The 26,406-nt window shown below is 41.8% G+C and overlaps 1 protein-coding gene and 1 non-coding gene across 8 annotated transcripts in view; both read left to right on the forward strand.

Moving 5' to 3' along the window:
• APP (amyloid beta precursor protein) overlaps positions 1 to 26,406 on the forward strand; it is a 272,213-nt gene that overhangs the window by 209,440 nt on the left and 36,367 nt on the right. The window lies entirely within an intron of this gene.
• Positions 9,140 to 9,246, forward strand: LOC113594453 (U6 spliceosomal RNA). Its single transcript, XR_003414840.1, has one exon. It is a non-coding gene; the product is annotated as a U6 spliceosomal RNA (small nuclear RNA).

Below are 26,406 nucleotides of genomic sequence, written 5' to 3' on the forward strand. Positions count from 1 at the left end.
AACGTCATACTTAATATTTCAAATCAGTGCGTTTTCACACTTTTGTTTTTCTTAGAAAGGGAGTAAAGTATCGCATAATATCATTCTCCACAACCCGCCCCCGCCAAATGCCCATATTTGTTTGGCTTTACCACGCAAAAGCCCATAGATGGCAGTTATGTTAATGAATCTTTCAATCTAAAGGAAATGTATGTGTCCTGGGGATTGGTCCATAAACTGTCAGGAAATAAACAATATATCCCTGTCCATAACAAACCTGCCCTTTGTTAATTGGGTTGGAAATAGAGGTAGGTTGTCTGAAATCAGAACACCCAGGACGTTGTAGATGGGTACACCCATTATAGGAATTCCTCCTGTAAAAGTGCCTGAAACACCACTTGGCTTGCTTTGTTACATTTCGTGCCAATCCTATTATACTCTTTGCTTTCTAGCTCAGTCCTGCCTTGTAAATATTGTGTGTATTGCTCTCAAGTATTCAGCATGTATCAGGTGATGGCGGTCTGCGCATACTGTGTGTTAACAGATGGATTCAAGTATCCTTCAGGCTACATGGTTAAAAAAGAGACTTCATGATAGTGTTCTCTAAACTTCTACTCAAGTCAGTGTTGACCAAGATCTTAAGAGGACAGTCCGGAGAGTTTTTAATGTAGACCATGGATTGAAGACAGGCTTTCCAATTAATCTTTCATGCTATTATATTTCTAAAAGAAATGAGTATTCTTGTTCGATGTATTTGGGGATAGAAAATTAGAAGGAACCTTTAAATACTGTGTGTTGAGGAAGTATAAGAAAGTCCTCCAGGGTCGCGTGGTTGGCTCAGTTGGTTAAGCGTCTGACTTCAGCTCAGGTCATGATCTCTCAGTTCGTGGGTTCAGGCCCTACATCAGGCTCTGTACTGACAGCTCAGAGCCTGGAGCCTGCTTTGGATTCTGTGTTTCCCTCTCTCTCTGTCCCTTCCCGACTCGTGCTCTGTCTCTTTCTCTCAAAATTAAACACATTTAGAAAGGAAGGAAGGAAGGAAGGAAGGAAGGAAGGAAGGAAGGAAGGAAGGAAGGAAAGAAAAGAAAAGAAAAGAAAAGAAAAGAAAAGAAAAGAAAAGAAAAGAAAAGAAAAGAAAAGAAAAGAAAAGAAAAGAGAAAAGAAAGTCCTCCAGGGATGCCTGGGTGGCTCAGTTGGTTAAGCGTCTGACTTGATCTCACAGTTCATGGGTTCGAGCACCTCATCGGGCTCTGTGCTGACAGCTTGGAGCCTGGAGCCTGCTTTGGTTTCTGTGTCTCCCTCTTTCTGCCTTTCCCCAGCTCACTAGCTCCCTCTCTCTCTCTCTTTCTCTCTCTGTCTCAAAAATAAATATTAAAAAAATAAACATAAGAAAGAAAGTCCTCCAAAAAGTTGTAGAAGGGACAAAATCAAAGAAATCATCACTCTTAATGAAGTGGAGTTCAGATCTTCTGGATGAATGCATTTTTGCCTTATACCTGTCTTAATAAGCTTATTTTCTTATGTGTCTTCAACTGAGATGCTGTTAGTAATACCAAACTATAGGGGAATAAGCTATTGCAAAGGATTAGAAAGTTAATGACCTCACCCAGTAATTATGGTGGACTCTTTCTCACTAAATTATCAGAGCTTTTTATTCAGCAAAATGCTACTGAAAACAGTGGCCACTCATGAGTTCCACTTCCACAGAACAGATGGTGATTCAGCTATCTTGAGTGTTGCAAAATGCCCAAGAATAGGACAATACAGTGAACTTCAGATCTCAGTTGACAGGGAGGATATTCACATAATTTAGAATCGTGGGATTTTTTTTTCTTACAAAAAAACAAGCCTCAACTCTGAAGTTGGATTATGAGCATGTTGTTAAAAAAAAAAAAAAAAAATTGTCCTTCTAAATGTACTAGATATCAAATCCTAAAATAATCTTTTTAAAAAAAATCCTTCTTGCTTCCATTTTTAAATGGCTGTTTTCTGTAGAACAAGGCGTTTGCCTTAATGAATGTCCTTGAAGTAGACCTATTTACCTCCGATTAGAGCTCCCAGTATCAAAGCTATGGAAGAGAGCACCCTGGGGAGAATGCCTTTTCTGGATTGAGCTTAGTTATCTTCTTCATTTGAAGGAAGATTTAAAATAACGCACTTTTAGGGGCGCCTGGGTGGCCCAGTTGGTTGGGCAACTGACTTCAGCTCAGGTCATGATCTCACAGTTCGTGGGTTCAAGCCCCACGTTAGGCTCTGTACTGACCGCTCAGAACCTGGAGCCTGCTTTGGATTCTGTGTCTCCCCCTCTTTCTGCCCCTCCCCTGCTCACTCTCTGTGTCTCTCTGTCTCTCAATAATAAATAAACGTTAAAAATTTTTTAAAAATAACTCACTTTTAAAGGACGAATCTAGATGAAGGAAGGTCGGCAACAGTGCTAATCTGTTTAAGCAGAGTGGGAGCCCTTTGTAGTATTCTCTTTCCTTTTGTAAAAGTTTTAAATTTTCCACGGTAGAAGTTGTTGGGGTTGGTTTTTGTTTGGTTTTTAGCCTACTTTCTAAATAGGATCTTCATAGATTTCTTTCAGTTTACTTCTTGTACTCTTTCTAATAATTTCGGATAGTCTTTGTCATTAGTCTGACTTGCATTTTTAATATAATCAAACTTTAAATGTTTATTTATTTTTTGAGAGAGAGATAGAGAGCAAGCAGGGGAGGGGCAGAGAAAGAGAGAGAGGATTCCAAGCAAGCTCCACACTGTCAGCACAGAGCCTGACTCAGGGTTCAGGCCCATGAACCATGAGATTGTGACCTGAGCCAAATCCAAGAGTTGGATGCTTAACCGACCAAGCCACCCAGGAGCCCCTATATAGTCAAATTTTAGATTTAGAGCCAGTTCTGTGCAAGTAAGAAGGATACTAAAATTTAGATCCACTGGCAAAGCAAGATTGGAAGTACCTGTGAATGCATGCCTGCTGTATAAAAGTTTGTGCTTATGAATGTGGGCAATTAGGACATGTTTAATGCAGTAAAATATCTAGAGAAAAAATAACAGTAGTTTTATTAAATAAGGAAAACAGGTGCTCTTGAAGGGTTTTTGCCAGTCTCAGGAACTGCTGGAAGCTTTAGTGGCACAGCTGTATCTGTTTCACTAAATTTATGTTCCCATTAGAGTAGAATTCTCTGATAGGAACAAAAATGAGGAAGAAACTAGCCATAGTAGAAAGAAGGGAAGGGCATGGATTGGCATGAAATTTGTAGGAACGGTAAAGTGACTGACTGGACCATAGCATTCATCATGCCAGTGAATTCGGCTCTGGCCTTGTTCGCCATTTTGCTTTCCTGAGGAATCCGCTCTGTCTGTGCTATTTCACTGTTAACCCCAGGAAATTCCAAATCCCTAGGTCTAGCAACAGCCTGTCCACTAAATCCCAGTAACATATCCCAGACTATCAGAATATCCCACACATTGCTCACACTTCAGCCAGTGTGTATAAGGAAGAAATCACTGTATTTCTCTTGAAATTGATTCATACTACAGTCTCCATTATGGGTTCTCCCAGTTGACCTATATTTATCCATGACACCTTCCTCTCCTGCAGCCATGATTTCTTACCATTCTCAAGACCTGTAAATGGTTCTTCCTTGTTTCAAAAATGGCATCCTTCAATACTCAACTGAAATGTCCATGCTCCTATAAAACCTTGACTAGTGTATAGGGAGCAAGAGAGAAGGGCTGGTAGTTGAGTGACAGCCATGTAGCAAACTAATGTGTATGTGTTAGGATGATGTTGACAGTCCAAGTTGTTTGTGAACATTCACCCTTGAGGTCCAGGGCCACCACATACAGATGTGGCAGGTGGTTTAAGTGAAGAGTACAGCTGACATTCTGCATCCCACTCACAGAGCCAAGCCCTCTGATGTTGGGCCATGTCCACTTGAAGAAGCAGAGCTTTCTTGTAATTCACCCAAGTGCAGCATGGGAGCTAGCGACAACACTGATGAATTCAATGATAGCATCCGCCGTCTGCAGTTGCAAAAACCAACCGAACCTTAGAGAGAGGTTGCTAACTCGTCCTTACAGATTGTAGTGGTGATGGTGACGTTGGACCCAAGGTCTACCCAAGTCCAACATTCATGCTTTCTCTGCTACCCGTTCTCCTCTCTCACGTAGAATTTTCTTCTGCTTAACCACAGCGTCTAAAGCACCATGTATCCACCTCTAACACTCCACTTGGTATTTAATTCTTTGTTTACATGTCTACCCACCCCACATCCTCTTCCCGGACACGTCTTGGTCTTCTTTGCATCCTTAGGATCTAGCAGAGGACCTGGTGTTTATAGGTATTAGCAATTGTAGACAAGGTTGAAGCAAATCCCCAGGCTGCAAGATAGATGCTCCTTCACTTAGGTTGATCAGATGGACTCCTTCATAACCCCAAAGACCCACCCTGAGCTCCTTCCTTAGCGTCTAACAATGTTGCACCAAACAAATCTCTTTCCTTGGCTATAGCATCCTCTGTGGCTGTAAATGATCAAGCCAACAAACTGGGTGCAGTTGGCAAAGGTATCAAAGCAATTTGATATAATTTCCATGACCCTCTGCTCTTTGGTTATCTGTCCAATTCACATACTTTGACACTCGACTTACTAAGTATGTTGTCTGGTTTGACTCTCCTGTCGATCAGAGTCTGAGGCTATTTATTTGATTTGCTTCCCCAGTAAGTAGGATTATCAAAATGGCCCTCTTAGTTTTATAAAAGCTTCTTTTCTTATTATTTTATAACAATTTTTCAGTTCGGTTTGAATTATTATGTGCAAGTTCCCAGGCACAGCCATATGTTACTTAATGTTTTCCCTTTAAAAAAAAGTCATTTGCATGCAAATTATGAAGTTTTATTGCAAAAAAAAAGGGCTTAAGACATTGTAGACGGGAAAAAATCCCCTCATTCATTTAAAATAGCTGTTTAGGACTTTGCTTTTCATTCAGCAAATGATAGAATCCATATTTTAATGAAAATATGCACCCTCTTGAGTGTCCATATTCTGTTTTAATTGTCTTTTAACCCTTCCAAAAGGCAGAGTCCCTTCACCTCTGCTGTTCAGCTCAACCTTCACGTTGGCAAATTGCTATCTCAGAATGGTTGGGTTTTTTTGCCCTTTGTAATCTTCCTTAAGTCTGTGCTAAAAGGATTCTTTTCTACCTTTTCTATCAGCTCTGAGGTTATTTATCAAACGTGCTTCCTTTTGCAGCTACCTCAAGGCTAAAACTATTGGGGCTCACAACTGAGAGATGGCTGTACCGCAGAACGGGGTGATAACCAATTTATGAGAAAGGCAGTAGGAAGGAAAGGGGAAAGGAAGGCATAATTGTTTCATACCCTGGGATTGTTTTTTTCCTTTTAGCATTCAAAATTAATAAAAACACGTATTATTATAAACCAGATGTTGGAAGGATCTCTGGCTGAATAAATCCACAGTGAATGGGGTAGGATTGAAATATGTGGCAGGAGACCAAGAAACTAGTGCTAATGAAAGAATGCTTCTAATTTATTATTACAATTTTACTGTGGCCTCTTGATAAAATGTTCTACTCTTTGGGAAAAATTCAGCATGTTTATTTCAAAGACAATGTTTCCATTCTCTGCCCCTAACAAACCTATTGATTTTGGGATTTAATGAATCCAAAGTAGTCTAAGTTTAAAATAGAATATTTATAGCACTTGCCAAAAACCAACAGAATGGGACATTCATTTGTACCGAGAATTTTAAGTATCCTTATATATATAAGTGTTAGTCAAGGAAGGGAATCAAGGAGAAAATAAATCCTAAGAGAAAGTGAGAGAGAGAGAGAGAGAGAGAGAGAGAGAGCTATCAACTTATTCGACTCATACTCTTCATTTTTCATAACGAATGACTTCTCAATTAGGTCGATTTTATATTTATTTTGTTTTATTTTATTTTATTTATTTTAGAGAGAGTGTACATGAGGAGGGGGAGGGGCAGAGAGAATCCCAAGCAGGCTGTACGCTCAGCGTGGAGCCCAACTCAGGACTCCACAACCCTGGAATCATGACCTGAGCCGAGAAAGTCAAATGCTCAACCGACTGAGCCACACAGGCACCCCTGGGTTTGTTTCTTGACTCTCAATTCCATTCCTTTGCTCTGTATGTCTGTCTTCTTACAGTATGACACGGTTTTGATTACTGTAGCTATGTAGTAAGTTTTGAAATTGAGAGGTATGAGTCTGCCACCTTTGTTCTTTTTTTAAGATTGTTTTGACCGTGTGGGGCCCCTTGCTTTTCATATGAATTTTAGGGTCCTTTTTTTTCCCCCATCTCTGCAAAAAAGAAAGTGGCAATTTTAAAAGGGATTGCATTGGATCTGTAGATCAATCTGGGTGGTACTGCTGTTGTTTTTAAAGCACCATCGCTCCTTGAAGAGGTATCCATTATGAGATGATTCCACTCTGACCCCATTTATGAGGGTAACTAACTGTCTAGAAGTAGGAGGAAAATTAATTTAGCAAACTGTCACCTTTTACTCGGAATTTTGCTTTTTCTTTAATTACGATGAGCAGTACACATCAGTAGTTTTTGTCTGTTGTCGTGCCGTATCTCGTGTGTGTGTGTGTGTGTGTGTGTGTGTGTGTGCACCCTGACCACGTGGGTGAAGCTGAGGCAGTGCCTTCCACACTAAGCTCTGCCAATTCCTCTGATGGTCCAGCGCAGCTCTGCAGTTTTCTATTGACTCATCAGCTCTTACGTATGGCCCTACAGTTTGAATCAAATTCCAAAAAGAAATCCTTAGCAACTAAAAATGATTGAGGAGTAAAGTTTGACCACAGTGATGGCTGCTAGGCTACTTCTTGGCATAGAACCTTACAGCAGATGTGTCCTGAATTTTTTTTTTTTCTTTGGTCGAGTCTTGGGAACAACCAGTGATTTTAGACTGGAAGAAAGCTGGTGATTTTGTTTTTTGCAAGCAGCTGCCGTCAAGGTCCGTATTTTTAAAAAAGGAGAAAAAAATGGCAGTATTTCTGCCACCCTGGATATAGAGATGCATTGAAATTGAGATTAATTTTGAAATATATTTCCACAAAGACTCACCAGGAATGAGATGAATGTGTTTGCATGTGAGGCAAGGTATGGAAGGAATGTTAATTTGCCTCTTGCTGTTTAACTCAGAAACACATTTGACAGTGTATTCCCCTAGTTATTCCCATTACTTTTGGTTAACTGTTCTCCTGTCATATATACTGTGGGCTGCTTGAGAAAGTCAGTCATGGACAGCGGGGAACCATTTCTGATCGAGAATAAGAGATCAACCCATTAACCTGTTTCAAATTATGAGGCACTTGTGCAAAGGACTGTTGACTGGGTATGAATCAAAATACTATTCAGAAAGAATCTTTTGGACTGAGAGTCAGAAACCAAGTGGCCAGAGGCCCAGGACAGGGGTACTACTTAATTTCAACTATTATGCACAGATTTATTGACCTAAAACAGTGGGTTTAAAATAGCCTATTTAATATGTTTAATTTTTTATAAATATTATTTATTTACCTATGCTCGTGGAAACATGAGTTAAGGGCACCTGGTTGGCTCAGTTGGTTAAGTGTCCAACTCTTGATTTCGGCTCAGGTCATGATCCCAGGGTCGTGGGATTGAGCCCCGGGTCAGGCTCTGTACTGTGCATGGAGCCTGCTTGGGATTCTCTCTCCCTGTGCTCCTCCCCAACTCATTCTCTCTCTCTCTCTCTCTCTCTCTCTCTCTCTCTCTCTCTCAAAAAATAAAAACATGAGTTATATCTTACTGCATCTTGCACACAGTAAATGGTAATGGTGACTCCCTATATCGTGTATGGCTCTGTCTTTGCTTTTGGTTTAGGTGGCACTTAGAGCAGTCTGCCCATCTCCTCAGAGCAGATGGAAGAACCATGTGTTCAGCTTCCTCTTTAACAATGAACTTGGTAAAGCTGGTCCAAAGACCCATAGAGACCAGAGATATTATCATCTCCAAGAAGGAAGAAGGGGCAGCTACCAGATTCATGCCTCTCGGAAGCAATAGCCTGAGCCAGTCTGGCCTTGGCAAACTAGTCGTGTCTTCTCTTCCAGAGGCTGTAACAGTGAGGTGTGGCCGCGAGGCCATAGCCAGCTGCTTCTGAAGCTTTGCCAAGTTATGGAGGAACTTCCTGGGACATGAGCAGTGGAGGGCTGAGAGTGCAAGAGGGAGCATCTCATGTTAATATGGCTGTACTTACTAGCACTTTGTACTGTTTTCATTTAGGAAACTCTAGAAGCAAACCAAATTTCACATTCTGGGTTTAGGGCGGGGGTTTTTTGGGGAGGTTGAAAGATTGCTGTTCACAATTTTAAATTTAGTCACTCTTTTGTGAAAAAACGTACCTTCATTTTGTTGAGTACTAAGACTCAAAAGAATTAAAATGGGTTTTCTCTCAAATGGTAGTCAGTTTATGTGATAAAAAGGAAGGTGCCAATATGGTCTTTTTGATATGACATACACCATAAGAAAAGTAGTGTGTCTGTAGCTGGATATGAAGGCATTAGTCGTTCATTAATCATTCATAATGTGACCTTTCTTTATTACATTAAAACTGTTTTCTTTACCCAGGCACCTGGTGGCTCAGTCGGTTAAATGTCTGGCTATTGATTTCGGCTCAGGTCATGATCTCACAGTTCGTGAGTTCAAGCCCCACATTGGGCTCTGTGCTGAAAGGCGCAGAGCCTGCTTGGGATTCTCTCTCTGCCCCTCCCTGCTCTCAGTCTCTCTCTCTCTCTCTCTCTCTCTCTCTCTCTCTCTCTCTCTCTCTCTCAAAAAAAAACATTAAAAAAGGAAAACTTTTCTTTACTTAATGACTATGACCAAACAACATACACTTCTTGCTGTTTGTAAGTCTCCAATGATACCAGTAAGTCATTTTCTAAAATTTTCACTTATGAAACTTTGTTCGTAACTTTGTTACAGCTAATAGTTACAGTTTTTAAATTGTTACAGTTGTCTATTATCAAACAGATTTTATTAAATAAAAAGAAAACTAACGATACCTTTGCCACTGACCTATCACTAACAAACGCTGCAGTTCTCAGTAACCACTCACAGAATTTGTAAGCAGTACTAGAAGGTTTCAGAAGTATCTCCGTGGGGCTTACGTCAGTAGCACACCTGCTAAAATTGAAACAATGAAGAAAAGATTAACACGGCTCCAACACGAGTATGAGATGCAAATTTCTGGAGTGTCCCATGTTTTTTTTTTTATCTCACTTATATCTAGAGTATAACTAGAGGTATCTGGCGTAATAAATTCAGAGACTGAAAGTTGAATAGTAATTGTCAGGTCCTGGGGGAAGGAGGAAATGGAGAGTTAGGGTTTAATGGTGCAGAGTTTCAGTTTAGGAAGATAAAAAAGTTCTGGAGAAAGATGGTGGCGATGATTTCATGACACTGGCTGTATTTAATGCCAATGAACTCTGCACGTGCAAATGGTTAAAATAGTAAGGTTTGTGTTATGTACGTTTTGCCATAATAAAAGTACATACACATTTATTTATATCATTTGCTGTGGTAAACAGCAAGGGAATCCAAGAATCAAGGATGTTGGGTCTTCCATAAGTATTTATTAAATGCCTACCATATTCCAGATTCCATGCTCATTGGTAGATATATTGCAGGTGTAGAGCACAATCTTTCCTACTTAGAATCTACCTGGGGAGACTTTGGGTAAAGATAGTCGGGAAGGAGACTTTGCTCATTCAGCTGAGGGATGTCGATTGCCATGTCTCTTGGTATTAGGTAGTAACATCTGACAGCCATTCCTTCCTTACTCACTGAAGATTATTAGAGGAGGGAACCTTAGTTTTCAGCTGGCTCAACTACATCGTTTCATAAGCTCAGAGAAACGGTGATGTGCCCAGCATCGTACGTCTGCTTAGTAAGACCTGAAGACCCACTCCGTTCTGATGTCTTTGTATCCCCTGGTATTTGTTCTACCTCACCGCTGACACCTAGCTAAACAAAACTGGGTTTGGAGAGCTACTTATTCAGCCTCAACAACTTTTCTTTGAAAGTGTCCCCTCTTTCAGCAGATATGACTCAGGAGAGATGGCTTCCAAAGTTCAAAGACCCAACACCCTTGAATACTTAAGTCAATGCTAAGGTGTTTAGAAAGGACATAAAAATCGGCTACGTTGTACCTTTTGCAGGATTTTTTGTCACATTTGTATTCTGTATTTGCTTAAAAGTCATTTATCAACACACGGAAATTGACAACTACCATGCCTTCTCGTACATAATTACCACTAGATTTTTCTATGCAGGACAAGCACAGATTTCTCTGAAAGCGTAAGGTAATAATCGCTAGCCAGGGCTTAATCGCTTGTCAGGGATCTGACATAAAGGTTTTAGCTCTGTGAATGTCAGTGGCTGAAGACCTGCAAATCATACACAGCGTTAGGCCATCTCCCAAGCCAGGACAGGGAACCATTTTCACGACTGTGTGGGCGTAGTTCATTTGGTGCCACTCAAATGTATTTAGAAAAAGGAATAGAGGAAGAAAGAAAAAGAATTTAATGGAAGATTTTATGGATATTTTTTGTAAGTTTATCTTACATACTTGGTTACCTTCTTTTTGATGACTAATTTTCTTTTTTGCTTTCTTTTCATAAAGACTCACTTGGTCCTCAAAATAACCATGGACAGGCAGGGCGGATACTTATTCCTTTTGTTCTGCGTGAACCTGACTTTCCAGGAGAGCTGATAATATCCCTACAGTCCTGGCCTGGATACATTTATTGATGCTGTTCTGTTTGTCTGCAGCACCCATGCCCAATCAGCTTTCAAAACCCCACCTCTCATGTTATCTCCCTTTTTAAACCTTTGATTAACACAAAACATGTGTCCTCTGATCATATATTTTGTATATTACATGTGTCCACTATTGTTTTGATGTGTGCATAGTCAACGAATTGCCACATCCTAAGTAAAAGCTCTTGGAGGGTATGAATCAAATCTCATGCATTTGTCTCTCCTGAAGCAGATTTTCAATATAAGTAATTACAGATGCCTGTCTCCAAGGAATTCTTCAGTTAGAACCGTTCTAGGACTGGCACTATCAGCATCCCCTGCAAACTTGTTAGAAATGCACATTCCCCAGGGCGCCTGGCTGTCTCAATCAGTAGAGTAAAAATAAGCAACTCTTGATCTCGGGGTCGTGAGTTCAAGCCCCATGTTGGGTGGAAAGATTACTTAAATAAACTTTAAAAAAAAAAAAATGCACATTCTCTGGTCCCAGCCCTGACCTTCTGAACCAGCAACACCGGGGTGAGGATCAGCGATCTTTTAGCAAGCTGTCCAGCTGACCCTGATGCATGCTAAACTTTGTGAACGACTGATTTAGAATGTATTTAACTTCCGAAAAGTGAATAAACAGTAAGGATCTGTCCTAGCACCCCAGGGAGCCCGTTTTATCACGTAAATCCGCATGACAAAAACTGCATGCCACAACAAAAATGTTTAAGAAGAAAACCTGAGTGAATTATTGTATCTGCTTCATTCATAGACTACAGCAGCTCTAGTTCACAGGAAAAGATAAATAATTACCGAGCAGTCATAGACGATGCACAACTCTCATGATTAAATAGTACAAATCAAAACATAATTTTTTCAAATTAGTCATTTTAAAAATCTTGTCCTACTACTGTCACGACAAGGGTAAGTGGAAAGTCACTTACCTAAGCTACGGCCCAGTATAAGGGTGTAACCTGCAGGACCATTTGACTCTCCCTAACAAATATAAAACGTACCGTCTTTTCTAATTTCGCACCAGATGCCTGCGGATACACTGGGACACTTGTGGAGACACTGCTGCTTATAATTTTCATGCCCCTCAGTACTGCTTATACTTTTTTGATAAGCATTACGACCTTTAAAGTAACTATTAGAAAAGGATGAATGATACACAAGACTCAGTTTCCCCTTCTCAGACACCTCTTTAGCTTATCTTTCTCTCATTTTGGGGTTCAGTGCCTCTAAAATTGTAGGGGAACTGTAGTATGTGATGTTGGCTTGAAATGCAACGTTCCAAGAAACGAAATAGTCTAAGCCACCAATTTAAATAACCAGTGAAAGCATTAGAACATCTCTGTTTTCTTCTCCCAGGATTTTATTTAAATTCCATGGTCACCCACAAAGCTCTCAGGTTTTCTGTAATTCTGGTGAAAAGGAATGGAATACTTCCTACTACACGATTGCTATCCTTTCTATTTATTAGGGTAGTTGATGTCAGTCAAAGTGAGTTCTAGAAGTTCTTAGCAATTTTCTTTTGTCTTTTTTTAAATAATTTTTTAAGTTTATTTATTTAGAGAGAGAGACAGCATGAGCCAGGGAGGGGCAGAGAGAGAGGAGAGCGAGAATCCCAAGCAGTCTCCACGCTGTCCTCACAGAGCCCAGTGCAGGGCTCGAATTCACGAAACCGTGAGATCATGACCTGAGCCTGAACCGAGATCAGATGCTTAGCCGACTGAGCCACCCAAGCGCCCCAGCAACTTTTTTTTTCAATACTAAGAGCAAACAGTTGGAGCAAACTAACCCAATTACAGTGTTTTGAGGATAGTAACAGCAATAGGAACAGCCCCTCAATTGTCTGCTAAGAATCAAATTGGATAGTTGCCAAACTGCTGTTAGCAAATGCCCATTATCATGAGGAAGAGAAAAAAGAAACTGCTTCAAGAAAAGGAGGGATAGGTGAGAATATTGGGAGGCATCTCTCTAATCCAGCATTTAGGCCGTTGCAGAACGTGTTTAGAATTTATAGGATGAGTCCCTCCATCAGTTGTCTTGCCTCCTTTTCCTCTTTAAGGAGGAAGTCTTTCTGTACCTGAACTATTTCCTTTAGGTGTAAGAGAACTTAAGGTGACACTATCTATGAGTTTACTAAAACACAGTTATCAAAAAAGGGGGGCTCCTAGAGAGCCTGTCGATTATCATGCAGTCGATGTAAGTCAGATGTAGTATGAAAATATGAAAGAGACCTTGCTTTCTAGAACTCCTTGATGTAAAATGAAGAGGTAGGTCCCTTCCTACATTCAGTATGGACCTGTATCCACTCTGCTGCCGGTACCTCTTCAAAGGAGCAGAAAAGTGGAATCAGACCTTTCGTTGTTCAGATTAAGGATTCTGGCTGATTTAGAGGCTTGATCAAAATCAGAGACTTGTGAATGTGCTATAAAAACAGCCAAAGGCCACGGGGTTCCATATGTCTTGCCATAGCCCTTCAGAAATCAAAGCAGGTCTTCACGTACTTGGGTGTGGACAAATACGATGTGTTTTCGAAAAAATAGTCACATTGGAACAGAATGTTCGCTTGTGTGGGTGATTGGGTCTGAGTGTTCTGGTTTTACATACAGCCTTGTTCATCTGGGCTTCAAGCCCTTGGAGCAACCCACTAATCGAGCAGGCTAGTATAATGAGCTGATTGATCCATAGCACATAACTTGAGCTTTCCTCACTGTTTTATGTGGTTGCTTCACCTTTGTGCCATCAGCCCGTGGACACAGAGTATCTGGCATTCACTGATGTCTTCAGTCTGGTTGCTCTAAGCCCTTGGACCTGAAAGGCATCTCAGAGTTCATCTAACACACACCCTGTGGAAATTGTTATTCTGGTAGCCATTGTTTCTTAATGTGTTCTTGGGGCCAGTCGAAGCACAATAACCTGGAGGAATCTTTGTTAAAAATACACGTTCCTAGGGCGCCTGGGTGGCTCAGTCGGTTAAGTGTCTGACTTCAGCTCAGGTCATCATCTCACAGTCTGTGAGTTAAAGTTAAAGCCCTGTGTCGGGCTCTGTGCTGACAGCTCGGAGCCTGGAGCCTGCTTTGGATTCTGTGTCTCCTTCTCTCTCTCTGCCCCTCCCCTGCTCATGCTCTGTCTCTCTCTGTCTCAAAAAATAAATAAATAAAAACGTTAAAAAAAAAAAAAACCCCACATTCCTGGGCCCCACCTCTGAGCTACAGAAAACTGCATTTCTCTTACCCCCTCAGTTGATTCTTAAATACTCAGAAGTCTTGGGGCACCTGAGTGGCTTACTCAGTTAAGCGTCTGACTTTGGCTCAGGTCATGATCTCATGATTCATGAGTGAGTTTGAGCCCCACATCTGGCTCCCTGCTGTCAGCACAGAGCCCACTTCAGTTCCTCTGTCCCCATCTCTCTGCCCCTGTCCCACTCGCTCACATGAGCACTCTCTCTCTCTCTCAAAAATAAACATTTTTTAAAAATATTCAGAAGTCTTATAGGAAATAGCAAAAAGTTAAGAATTCTTAAACAGCCTTAGATTACAGTTAGATTAGTCTTGAAATAGAATAGCCATTGTTGTCATTGAGAATTAATATATCCTGGTAATTAGGCCATGTGGATTTCTAGTGGTCGCTTGTTTCCAATGCTGTGACTTGTATGAAATATGAAAGTGAAGCATTATTAACCTTGAGGTTCAGATTCGTTGGGAATTGGTTTTAGGTGCGACAGAGTTGATGGTTTTATTTATCCAAGTTAAGACTTCTTATTAACTATGAAAAAGGATTAGCATAAAGTGCTTATCAGTGTTGATTAACTGTATCTAAAAGGACTAAATAGTGCAAGCAGAGAGCAGTCTTCGGTCGGAAAATGCCATCTTTCATAACGTTTTCCCCATTTGCTTTTTCATGTGCTCTTCCAGAAACTGTGAATCTACTACTCTGTCTTTTCTTCCCTCTTTAGATTCTTCATTTTTTATTATAGATACTGACATTTTACTTGAAGAAATTACCCATTTAGGCTCTCTTCAAATTCAGAGTGATCTTATTTTAATAAGAAGTGAGAGGGGAAATTGACAAAATACACTTGAAGTTGTCAGCGTTGTACATGGCAAACAGTAAAAGCTTATTCTTAGAGGATTGTCAGAGAGCTTAGTGCTACCTCAGGTTGTCAGAGAATTTAACGTGTGTTCTCAGGGAATTGACAAAAAAATTACCAAGAAAAGGCGTGCTCTGAACCACCTCCAGGTGCCCAACCTGAGAAACAACTCACTCTGTTAAGCAACGGCATACGTATTTTGCAGGTTATACGGGAAAGCAAATTATATTCCTTTGCTTCTTAAACTATCTTGTGTGGTGACTTGGTATGGAAAACACGTACCCTCTCCTCGTTTCCCCCAAAGCAAATAGACAGCATAACTAGAAATGTCCCAGACACGTAGGGAAGTTGTCATTTGGACTTTTCCCTGCCACCTGTAGTGAAGGAAGAAGGTAGCAGAGGGGAGTACTTGAGAACTTCTTGGCGAATGGCCATGAAAAATAAAGAAAACTGAAAAGCCCCAAAGGTCAGGTGCACTTCCAAACCCCGAACTGAATCACACCAGAAATAAATCACTTCCTTGTCATTTCCAAGAAAGGTGCAGTACAAGACATTCCCTGGTGACCTCTTGATCACTTATACTACTTTTCTCATCTTTAGCTGTTGTCTTTCTTCAAACACACATACACACAGAAGAAAGAAACAAAATGCCGCAGAGAAAGCTGTTCTGACCTTTGCTTCTTCTTTGACCTGCATATGACAAAGTGAGCGTCTTAGTGACTTCAAGCTGCCATGACAAAACTCCACACACCAGGTGGCTGAAGCATCAGAAATGGGCTCCCCCCCCAAAAAAAAATTCTGGAACCTGGAAATCTAAGATCAAGGTCTCAACTAGCTTGGTTGACTCCTGAAGTCTCTCTCCGTGGCTTGTGGGTGGCTGCCTTCGTGCTTTGTGCCTTCGTGCTTTGACACAGCCTTTTCTCTCACGGAGTGACAGAGATGCTTGCTGTCTCTTCCTTTTATGAAGGACACCAATCCTATCGGAAGAGGGCCCCTCCCTGATGACCTCATTTAACCTGAATTACCTCCTTAAAGGCCCTGTCTCCAAATATAGTCACATTGAAGGTTAAGGCTTCAACATACCATTTTGGGGGGAAAACATGGTTGAGTCTGTAACATTTGACTAAATGTGCATTTGTGTATATCCAGTGTACCGTACCCTCTCTCTTCAGCATTCCTTAACTTTCACCTTTGTAGTGCACACGGGTTCATGTTAAGAAAGTCAGGGGAGGGCGCCTGGGTGGCTCAGTCAGTTAAGCGTCCGACTCTTGATTTCTGCTCAGGTCATGATCTCACGGTTCGTGAGTTCAAGCCCTGTGTCAGGCTCTCCAATGACAGTGCAGAGCCTGCTTGGGATTCTCTCTCTCTCTCTCTCTCTCTCTCTCTCTCTCTTTCTTTCTCTCTCTCCCCCTCCCCGACTCATGCGATGTCCTGCTCTCTCTCAAATAAGTATACTTGAAAAAAACAAGAAAGGGGTGATCATGGAAGATATTCTCCCTAAATCATTGGAACTAGGTTTCCCTTTGGCAGCCTACAGTCTGCCTTTATGAACTTAATATAAGACCTTGTTGATAAAAAAGGTCTTCTATATATAAGCATACTTTTGACGTGGAGAGAGATTTGGTGGGTTTTTATAATTTGTTTCTCACTAATTTATCCACACACTCTTATGGGGGTTTTTTTGTTTGTTTGTTTGTTTGTTTGTTTGTTTTTTAAATGTTTATTTATTTTTGAGAGAGACAGAATATGAGTGGGTTAGGGGCAGAGAGAGAGGGAGACACAGAATCCGAAGCGGGCTCCAGGCTCTGAGCTGTTAGCACAGAGCCCAATGCGGGGCTGGAACTCACGAGCTGTGAGATCATGACCTGAGCCGAAGCCGGACGCCCAACTGACTGAGCTGCCCAGGTGCCCCTTGTTTGGTTTTTTTTGGGTTTTTTTGAGTACCTAAAGCCAAGCATTCCCAGTAGGAATGTGGAAGGACAGACCAGACAGTGTAACGAAATATGTAACACGATATGGCCTGTAACCTGGCATTGGTAGCCATATTTTCCTCCTCTCTTGAGCCAAAGCGTCACAAATAACCCAGAAGTTGCTATTAAACACTCTACTTTATAAAAGTATTCTATTCCAATCATCTGTGTGCCATACAAGAATAAAGAAAAACTTGGGGCACCTGGGTGGCTCAGTCGGTCAAGCGTCTGACTTCGGCTCAGGTCATGATCTTGCGGCTCATGGGTTCAAGCCCCACGTCGGGCTCTCTGCTGACAGCTCAGAGCCTGGAGCCTGCTTCAGATTCTGTGTCTCCCTCTCCCTCTCTCCCTCCACTCACACTCACTCTCTCTCTCTCTCTCTCTCTCTCTCTCTCAAATATAACTATTTCAAAAAAAATTTTTTAAAGAAAGAATAAAGAAAAACTTGTAGGCTACAGAGTATTTTTTTTCAAGATCTGACTTGTCGAATGTGAATTTTAAATTGCCCCTGATGAGCTCAATGCTATAGATTGACTCCAAGCTGTTCCAGCTTCCCTCAGTGTAGTTGCTGAATGCAGGTATGGTAGCAAAGTCAGTTCTGGCATTAGTGATGGTGGTGTTTTCATCACCCTGGAGTTAGTAAAGCCTGAAACCTGCCAGGCATTTGCCACATGGTATGCTACCAGGGAGGGCTCAGCTTCTGGCTTCTTAGAGAGGATATGGCATGACCTTTGTGCTTAACAAGGTATTTGAAACCGAAGCCTTTTCACTTCCTTGCTGAGCTTAAGAGTTGACACTGGTGTCCCAAATTCCTTTGGCCTTATCAGGATAAGGCATGCAGTCATTGATGGCCAAGAAAGGGAAGTGGATGGTATTCTCTCTAGATGGGAGAGAGTTGCTGAAATGAAGGGACCATTTAGTCTCCCCCAAACACTTGCTGGTGTTCAGGGGAAAACATTTCTGCACTAATGGCAGAGCTCTTTACTCTTCTCCCCAGTCTACCTATTCCAACCTGGAGTAAAGGGCTCAGGAAGAAACCACATTCTATTCCCAGGTGACTATTATAGCCAGAAGTGGTTGTCTTATTTGCAGATGGTTCATATTCACCTGTATGGGTGGTATTTTAGTTTCTTAGGGTTGCTAGAACTAACTACAACAAATCGGGTGGCCTGAAACAACAGAAATCCCTTCTCATCATTCTGGAGACCAGGAGTCCAAAATCAAGATGTCCACAGGGTCATGCTCTCCCTGAAGGCTCTAGGGGAGAATCTCTTCCATTTCTTTCTCTTGTTTCTGCTCCTGGTGACAATCCTGGACATACTTTGGCTCGTAGATACTCCAGTCTCTGCCTTCACATAGTGTTCTCCCCTCTTCTCCAGAATGATCAAGAGCCCACCTTAACTCCAGTGGGGTCTTCCCTACTCCATATTGGATGAGGGCCTGTCTTATTCCAGTATGATCTCATCTTCACCTGATTACATCTACAAAGACCCTCTTTCCATATAAGGTCATTTTCATAGGTAGTGGGCATGAGGACTTGAATATATATTTTAGGGAGACATAACTTGACCCATATCACGCAGCTGTATTTTTTCCTTTCCCTTGACTTTCATGAATCTGAAAAATTGTCCACGTTTCTTTCTAAAACACTGCCAAATTTAAGTCAAAGGGCTGCATGTCTTGAATTTATGACCTCTTCTTTTAAAGAAAAATAAGCTCCATGTAAAATTGGTTCAAATTATGAAAGGCTTTAAATGCTTTGCATTTGCTTGAGGCTGATTAATGGGTAAATTTGTAAACCATGGTTGTTTTAATTAGCCGGGGTTAATTAATGTTTACTGCGCTTGGAAGATGAAAAGACATGTATAAATGCACCATAATGTGAATCATTTTTTAATTTGTTGTTGAAGCTTAAAATATATTCAAATAAAGATTTGCTTACATCACATCAAAAATTTTAAAAAGCTGTTGGAGCACTATGAGAATTAGTATAGAGGACTCTGAATTATAAAGCGAATTAATTATGGGGGCACCTGGGTAGCTCAGTAGGTTAAGCATCCAACTTCAGGTCAGGTCTTAATCTCACAGTTCGTGAGTTCAAGCTGCTCATCAGGTTCTGCCCTGACAGCTCGGAGCCTAGAGCCTGCTTTGGATTCTGTGTCTCCCTGTCTCTCTGCCCGTGTCCCATGCACACTCGGTCTCTCTCTCAAACATAAATAAATGTTAAAAATAATTGTAAAGTAAACTATGTATTATCGAAGATGATCATGTTTTAGTATTATGTATTCAGAGAATGGTAATTACATTTTTAAGGCTGATTACGTAAAAAGGAAAGAGTAGAAATCTCAGACCCAACTGATAACTTTTCATAAAATGTGTCATAATTTGAGGCGAAGTCTGTTTTTTGTTTTTGTTTTTTTTATTTCTAAGTCGAGACTTTTTCAGAGCAGGGTGGAGGACAGACCAGATTGAACTGTGCTGAGATGAGAATAACACAAGCAATTTTTTTGAAGAAACTACTAGAATTCCATGTAAATTTTCAACAGGAAAAGCATCGGGGACTTGGCTGAGGTCTAGTGCAGAGACCCGGAAATGTGGCGATTAGAAGCCCTTTAAAAAGGAAATAGCGGGGCAAGGTCTCCCACATGGGGCTGGAAGCTGTACGTCATGGAAGGCGGTTGTCTCTGGCAGTGAAAAGGGCCATCCGTTCTAGTAAGAAAGTGGCCCCCGAGGGTAGTTTCCCAACATGCTCAGTGGAATATACCTTCTGGCACCAGGATTCATGGTTCACTTGGTAACTTTAAAGCACAGCCAGACTCAGTGATAACCAGTCTCCTTTGACTTGATCATTGTCTAAGAGGAGAGCGTCTCCAAAGTTAAATTAGCAGAAAGGTTGGGGCTACTTTATTTTTCACCTCCCACACAATTTTCTCTTTGTGCTTTGCAGAGGAAAAAAAAATAAGGTTGATTTTTCTTTTCTTTTTAACATCTCGTGGATATTGACAATGAGGTGATTGGAGAAGAAGAAACAAAAGACCCATAACCCTCTATTGGGATAAGAAATAGCTTGCTCCTTGTAGTTGTTAACCATAACTACTAATTTGACATTACTGGCAAACCCTGCAGGTTGACACTCAAAAGAGTCTTCAGCTGGAACGAGACACTTCATTCTGGGTGGCGCCGTGTCGTATTATCGAACAGAATTCAATTCATGATAAACCCCTCCTCGGGAATCGAGTATGGGCTTCTCCCCCCAGAACACCTGCAGGATTGTGCTAAAATCTGGGAAACTTTCCATTTTCGCATCTGTGCTTCCCCCTGGTCTGTTTCAACATGGCCATGAGCTCTCCGGGCCCGGATTTCCAGGGGCTGCAGGACATCGCCATCCCGATGTGCTGGAGTATCACAACCATGTCTGAGGAGAAGTTGTCTTTCTCCCCCATCTTTGCTCTTCCGATAGACGCAACTCCAGTCAAGACTGAAAAATATTAACGGCTCCCCTGTCCCGGTCACAACTTCCCCCACCACCATCAAAATAGCACCGTTCTCCCTCCTATCACTTCCTTAAATGTGTTTCTGGTTTGATCAGTGTAGTATCACCTTGCCCACTCCCTTGCCCGGTTTTTGAATGTTGACATGTCTCTCAAGTATCCTATAATTCCCCTGCCTTTCTGTACGGTTGGCCTATTCATGAGCTGCGGGTACCAACAGAACCCATAGAATTTGTGAATGGCATACACCTAGTGTAGGTCAGCGTGTTCCTCTCCCCTCTGGGTTCCACACACTGGAGCTCCTGGCTTCTGAGCTGCTTCCTTTTTACTTCCCTCGTTCCAGAAAAGTCCCAGCCTTTGGGCAGCCCACTCTCTATACCTTGGCAGTCTCTCTTCCGTAATAGCATCATCCACTGTCTCCAGCTGGAAAATCCAAGCTCATTTCTTTCTCGCTCGGTCCATACCCCTTCCCATAGCACTGGCATGGAATTACTTCTATGCTCATCTGTCCTCTGGGCCGTGAGCACTGAGTAAAAAGAAATTACCTTAGTGAGTTCCTGCACTAACTGGCCTGCAAGATGATAGGATTGCCGAACAGGTAGATAAAGGAACAAATAAATGAATGAGCTCATTCATTGATGATAAGATGTTTTTATTTTTCTTGGCTTCAGATTATTTTCCTTAAAGCGAATTCTTTCAGTCTCTCCACTCCCCTGCACTGTTACTGCTTAAGACAGACACTTCCCTTCTGTCTCCAAGCATTTTCCATCTCCAGGCTAGGTGTCCCTATGCGTTGTTGAGGGATCGTATGAGTCAGCTGATTAGAAGAGGAAGGGCCATTGCTGTTCCAGAAATGTTTAGTACAGAGCGAGTTTTGTGTTAAACACAGCTATGTTCATGGTCAGAAGACCATACAGAATTGATATGGGCTTTTTTGATCTGCATAAACGTACATTTCAAATGAGCTATCGTGTATATAAATATGATGTGCTGTCTACAGGAACAGATCTCTTCCTCCCCTGTGATGAGATATATGTCTATCTATATCTGCGTAGATAAATACATACAGATGGGGATGGATGGATAGATAGATACATAGATTTGTGCTGATCTTATCCATACTTGCCTGTTACCCTTATAATTATCAGCATAAATCCTTAGTCTCTTTGAGTGAAATTAACTATTTATGAATGTTGAAATCTTACTTTCTCCCATGACGTGACCTGCCTTGCTTAACCAGTACTTTCCATCATTCTAAATATAGAATTCCACCAATGAAGCACTTATCAGATAGGAGTCCATTAGAATGCACTTTTTTTCAGAGAATAGCAGAGAACGATTGCTCACTGTTGAGGGGGGACACTGTGTGCCATTCCTTTGGCCCACCTTCAGGGTATTTCTTACTCCGGTAAGAAGGGCTAATCTCACAAGTCTGGGAAAGGGTGCTGATCGGGCCGGATCACCACTTACCTTGTGCAGGTTGGACAGGACACAGGGGTGTCGCTCAGACTCCCTCTTCTGTCATGTGCAGCTGAGGGTACAGGTTGGAGCTCAAATTTGTCTACACTGCACATGGCTTGACAAGCCATGCGCCCTACATGTGACTCACTCCCCAAAGAAAGCATTGTGTGGGTTAGTAAGGGCCTGGCTTTTATCACAGGTAAAGATGATGTTTTCATCTCTACCTGTTCCCTCTTAATTCGCTCAGAGCTCACGGGGCAAGGCGGGGATATTAGGGATGGATGCCCAGAGCACCCCAACACGAGCAGTGAAGGCTCCAGGGGAATATGAGCCCAGATTGTATGCAGTTGCCAGAATGACTTGGCCTTTATAAAACCACAAGAGCAGTAAAATTGTCTTTTCAGTATTTTGTGTTTAAATAACCTTTCCCGCTGTACTTACTTGGACTCACTAAAGGCATTAGCAGTTTTTAAAAAATGAAATGTGATACTAACCCCGATAGAGCAAGCCTCAGGTTTACTTTAGTTTTCCAATTTACTTCGTATCTGATAACTTAGTTGGAAGTAAAAACAAACAAAAAAACTGCACCAACTATGCAGAACAGCCTACCAGAAAAATCGAGAAATGCATACTGAGGAATGAAACTGGAGGAAAATTCTCTTCATGATTTCATGTCTGTGTCCTCAAACCTGATTGTTCTGATTCCAAGGGCCTCCCCGCCTGCTTCAGGAACCTCATAGAATCCATTCTCATTGACCACGGTAATAAAAATTAGATAATAAAATGATTGAAGCTAATAAATGATATTTAAAAAATATCTTGGTTATCTTGCTGGTGGGATTGCAAGTGAATTATTGTTATTTTTTTGTTCTGTTTTCTGTGTTTTTTGCACCAAATTTATGTTATCCTTATAATTACTACCAATGCCACATTTTTAAAAAAAAATTTTTTTTAACGTTTATTTATTTTTGAGACAGAGAGAGACAGAGCATGAACAGTCATGAGGGTCTGAGGGACCCTCCCATGAGGGAGGGTCAGAGAGAGGGAGACACAGAATCTGAAACAGGCTCCAGGCTCTGAGCTGTCAGCACAGAGCCTGACGCAGGGCTCGAACTCACAGAGCGTGAGATCATGACCTGAGCCGAAGTCGGACGCTTAACCCACTGAGCCACCCAGGCGCCCCCTGCCACATTTTTTTTAATGTTTATTTATTTTTGAGAGACAGAGAGACAGAGTGTGAGCAGGGGAGGGGCAGAGATATAGGGAGACACAGGATCTGAAGCAGGCTCCAGGCTCTGAGCCATCAGCACAGAGCCCGATGCAGGGTTCGAACTCACAAACCATGATATTATGACCTGAGCCAAAGTCAGACACTTAACAGACTGAGCTACCCAAGGCACCCCTCAAATGCCATGTTTTTATATAAAAGCAGAATCACAGTGAAGTCCTAGCTTGTGCTGCTGGGGTTAGGCTCTTTTTAAAGATAGATTTGAAGAGAAAATTCCTCAATCATAATTACTTGGAAACCCCTTCAGTGAAACAGTAAAAGTACACATCTCTCAACTAGCCCAAGACAGACAGCTTTTCCTCCAGCACGTGAAGAAACCAGTGTTTCCTGGCTTGAAAATCACATGAAATAATTGACTTATGTTTAAGGGGGATGACTCATCAAAATGTTCATCCATTTTTATTTTACGTTGCAGAGGACGTGTCATTTGTATCTGTTTATGCCAATGGTCATGTGTGCTTTTCCCCTATAGATTGACCGGAGGAAAACATCCGGATAGATACAGGTTAAAGCCGGTACTACAGTTCAGTGCCACGGTCCTGAACTTTTCATTTTAATATAATTCCAGACTTAGAGAATTCCAAGCAGGCTCCACACTGCCAGTGCAGAGCCCAACGCGGGACTCCAACTCACGAACCGTGAGATCATGACCTGAGCTGAAAAACCGGGTCAGAGGCTTAAGCGACTGAGCCACCCAAGCGTCCCATAAAATTTCTTTTCTTGAGAGGGACTTGAAGACATAGTGGCTCTTTATCCCTAAGTTCTTCACCGTGTGTTTCCTCAAAACAAAGACACTTATTTGTATATGCAAATTATAGCCTCAGTACAGCCTGCTTTCAAAGAGTCTCTCTATAATCTGTAAACTTGGTTTGTAGTCCAAACTTGAGAAGGTTTTTCCTTTCCGGATTGCTTAGACTTCCAACCACGTAGGCAGGACCAAGATTCCTAAGGTAGTTGGAAATAGGATCACAACTTTGGCACAGATTCTGCAAAGAAGCACGGAGAGGAAACTCTTTAATCTGTTTTTTGATGCCAGGGAGATGGACTGACTTTTCTCTTGATTTCTGACTGATGCCATTGGTTAGATCTAAGCTGTTTGATCTCTGTTGTTTGAAAGTCAAAAAAAGGAAATCTGTCTTAAATAGAAAGGGACTTCTTTCGTACCCTCAGCCTTAAGCTGGACAAGGGATACTTTTAAGCAATGTCACTTGGCAGTAGGAAATATTCTCACAAGTAACGTGTAGCTGTGTTTGTGTCCCCTCCGGGGACAGATTGTTGCCACGAGTGGACGAAGCATGCTTCGTTTAAAATCTATGTCCAAGAAAGTACTAAAGCAAAATAAACCCAGATTCAGAGGTGAAATCTGAATTTTGAGACTGTAAGAGATTCTCGATTGCTAGTGTGGCTAAAAATAAGAGGACTGACCCAATTTTATGGAGGTCGAAATACAAACTAGATTTGTGGAACAGCATTATGCTGTGATAATACATCTATAACCTTTTGCCCAAGGTGGAAATGCAGCATCCTACAGGGCTGTTTCGCTCTTTTTAAGTTCTTTTTTAATGTTTATTTATTTTTGAAGGAGAGAGAGACAGAGCATAAGTGGGAGAGGGGCAGAGAGAGAGGGAGACGCAGAATCCGAAGCAGGCTCCAGGCTCTGAGCTGTCAGCATAGAGCCCAACGCGGGGCTCAAACTCACGAACCATGAGATCATGACCTGAGCCGAAGTTGGACTTAACTGACTGAGCCACCCAGGTGCTTCCTAGGCCGTTTGGCTCTTGACCACTGAAGTGTTCAAGTCCCTGCACCATTGATGAGAAGGGATACTTGGGATAAGTATGCAGAGTTCAACCATTTACTTGGCTCAAAACCCAAAGGTGTCTATATTGTCTTAAATTTGACTCCAAATTGATGATACCTGATAACAGTTCACATAGCTACCCTACTATGCCAGTCTTCCAGAGAAAGGGAAATCTAAAGAAGTGGGAGATACGTGTCCACAGGGGATGGGCTGTCAAAATGGCTCCCTTAATTAGAGGAGGGAACAGTGGATGGCTGTGCAGCTGGGAACCACCTGGCTTTTCAGCTCTGCTCCTTCATCATGGAAAAGCTCTATGACCTTAGCCCATGGCAAAAATCTCTTATCTTGGTTCCTTCGTGTGAAGAAAAAAAAAAAAAAAAAGATACCACTGAATTCTTCACTTTCCAAATCTGTCAAAAATTATGAGAGGGGCATCCGGGTGGCTCAGTCATTTAAGTGTCCGACTTCAGCTCAGGTCATGATCTCGAGGTTTTTGAGTTCAAGCCCCGCGTCGGTCTCTGTGCTGACAGTGCAGAGCTTGCTTAGGATTCTGTCTTTCTGTCTCTCTGCCTCTGTCCCACTCACTGTCTCTGTCTCTCAAAATAAATAAACCAACTTTAAAAAAGATTACGAGAAACAGGATGCATGTGATGATGTGTATGTGTTTCTATAATATTAGTCAGTAATCAAATAGCCTTGTCAACCGTAAAATAGAATGTCTCATGGGATAGTGAAAACATTTGGACTCGGAATCAGGATACTTGGGTTCGGATCTCAATTCTGCCACCTGATAACTGTGCTTTCTCAAGAGGGATGTCACAGTTTGGTCAGCCATCAGTGGGGATAGCATCCCACAATGCAGACCGTTGTGGATATGAAAGGAGCTAATGGATATGAAAAGGCAACTGAAGTGGAAGGTGTCTCTGTAGGGTTGATCTCCTGCTTTCGAGATGCCCTAGCATAACACAGTCCTGCCACAGTATGGCTGTCCCACAAGTCACACACGGATCAAGATGTCCCGACCATATACAGTAATCACTTGAAGACCACATAGGTTCTCCCCCAGATTACCATTTTATTTATTTTTCTTAATGTTTGTTTATTGGGCGGGGTGGGGGTGGGCTAATTGAGAGAAAGGGACAGAGGATCCAAAGCAGGCTCAGTGCTGTCAGCACAGAGCCCGACATGGGGCTCAAACCCACGAACCGTGTGAGAGATCATGACCCGAGCCAAAGTCAGACGCTTAACTGACTGAGCCACCCAGGCATCCCACCAATTAGCATTTTAAATAGCTTCTGCTCCATTGAACTATGCTTAGAAGTAAAAGAGTCACCAGCTAGGGCTGGTCTTCAGTAGAGGGAAGCAGAGCAATGAAGTGTGTCCTCTAGTACTCTTAATACTTACGTATTAAGTTCATATTCTTTTTCTCAGAGTCTGAACAATGCTGACCTATCTCCCGAGCACTTCCCTGCTCTGGCTCCTGTGTAATTTCCTGCCTGACAAATGTTCTGGCAAA

Source organism: Acinonyx jubatus, chromosome C2, assembly GCF_027475565.1.
Source record: "Acinonyx jubatus isolate Ajub_Pintada_27869175 chromosome C2, VMU_Ajub_asm_v1.0, whole genome shotgun sequence".
Taxonomy (NCBI): domain Eukaryota; kingdom Metazoa; phylum Chordata; class Mammalia; order Carnivora; family Felidae; genus Acinonyx; species Acinonyx jubatus.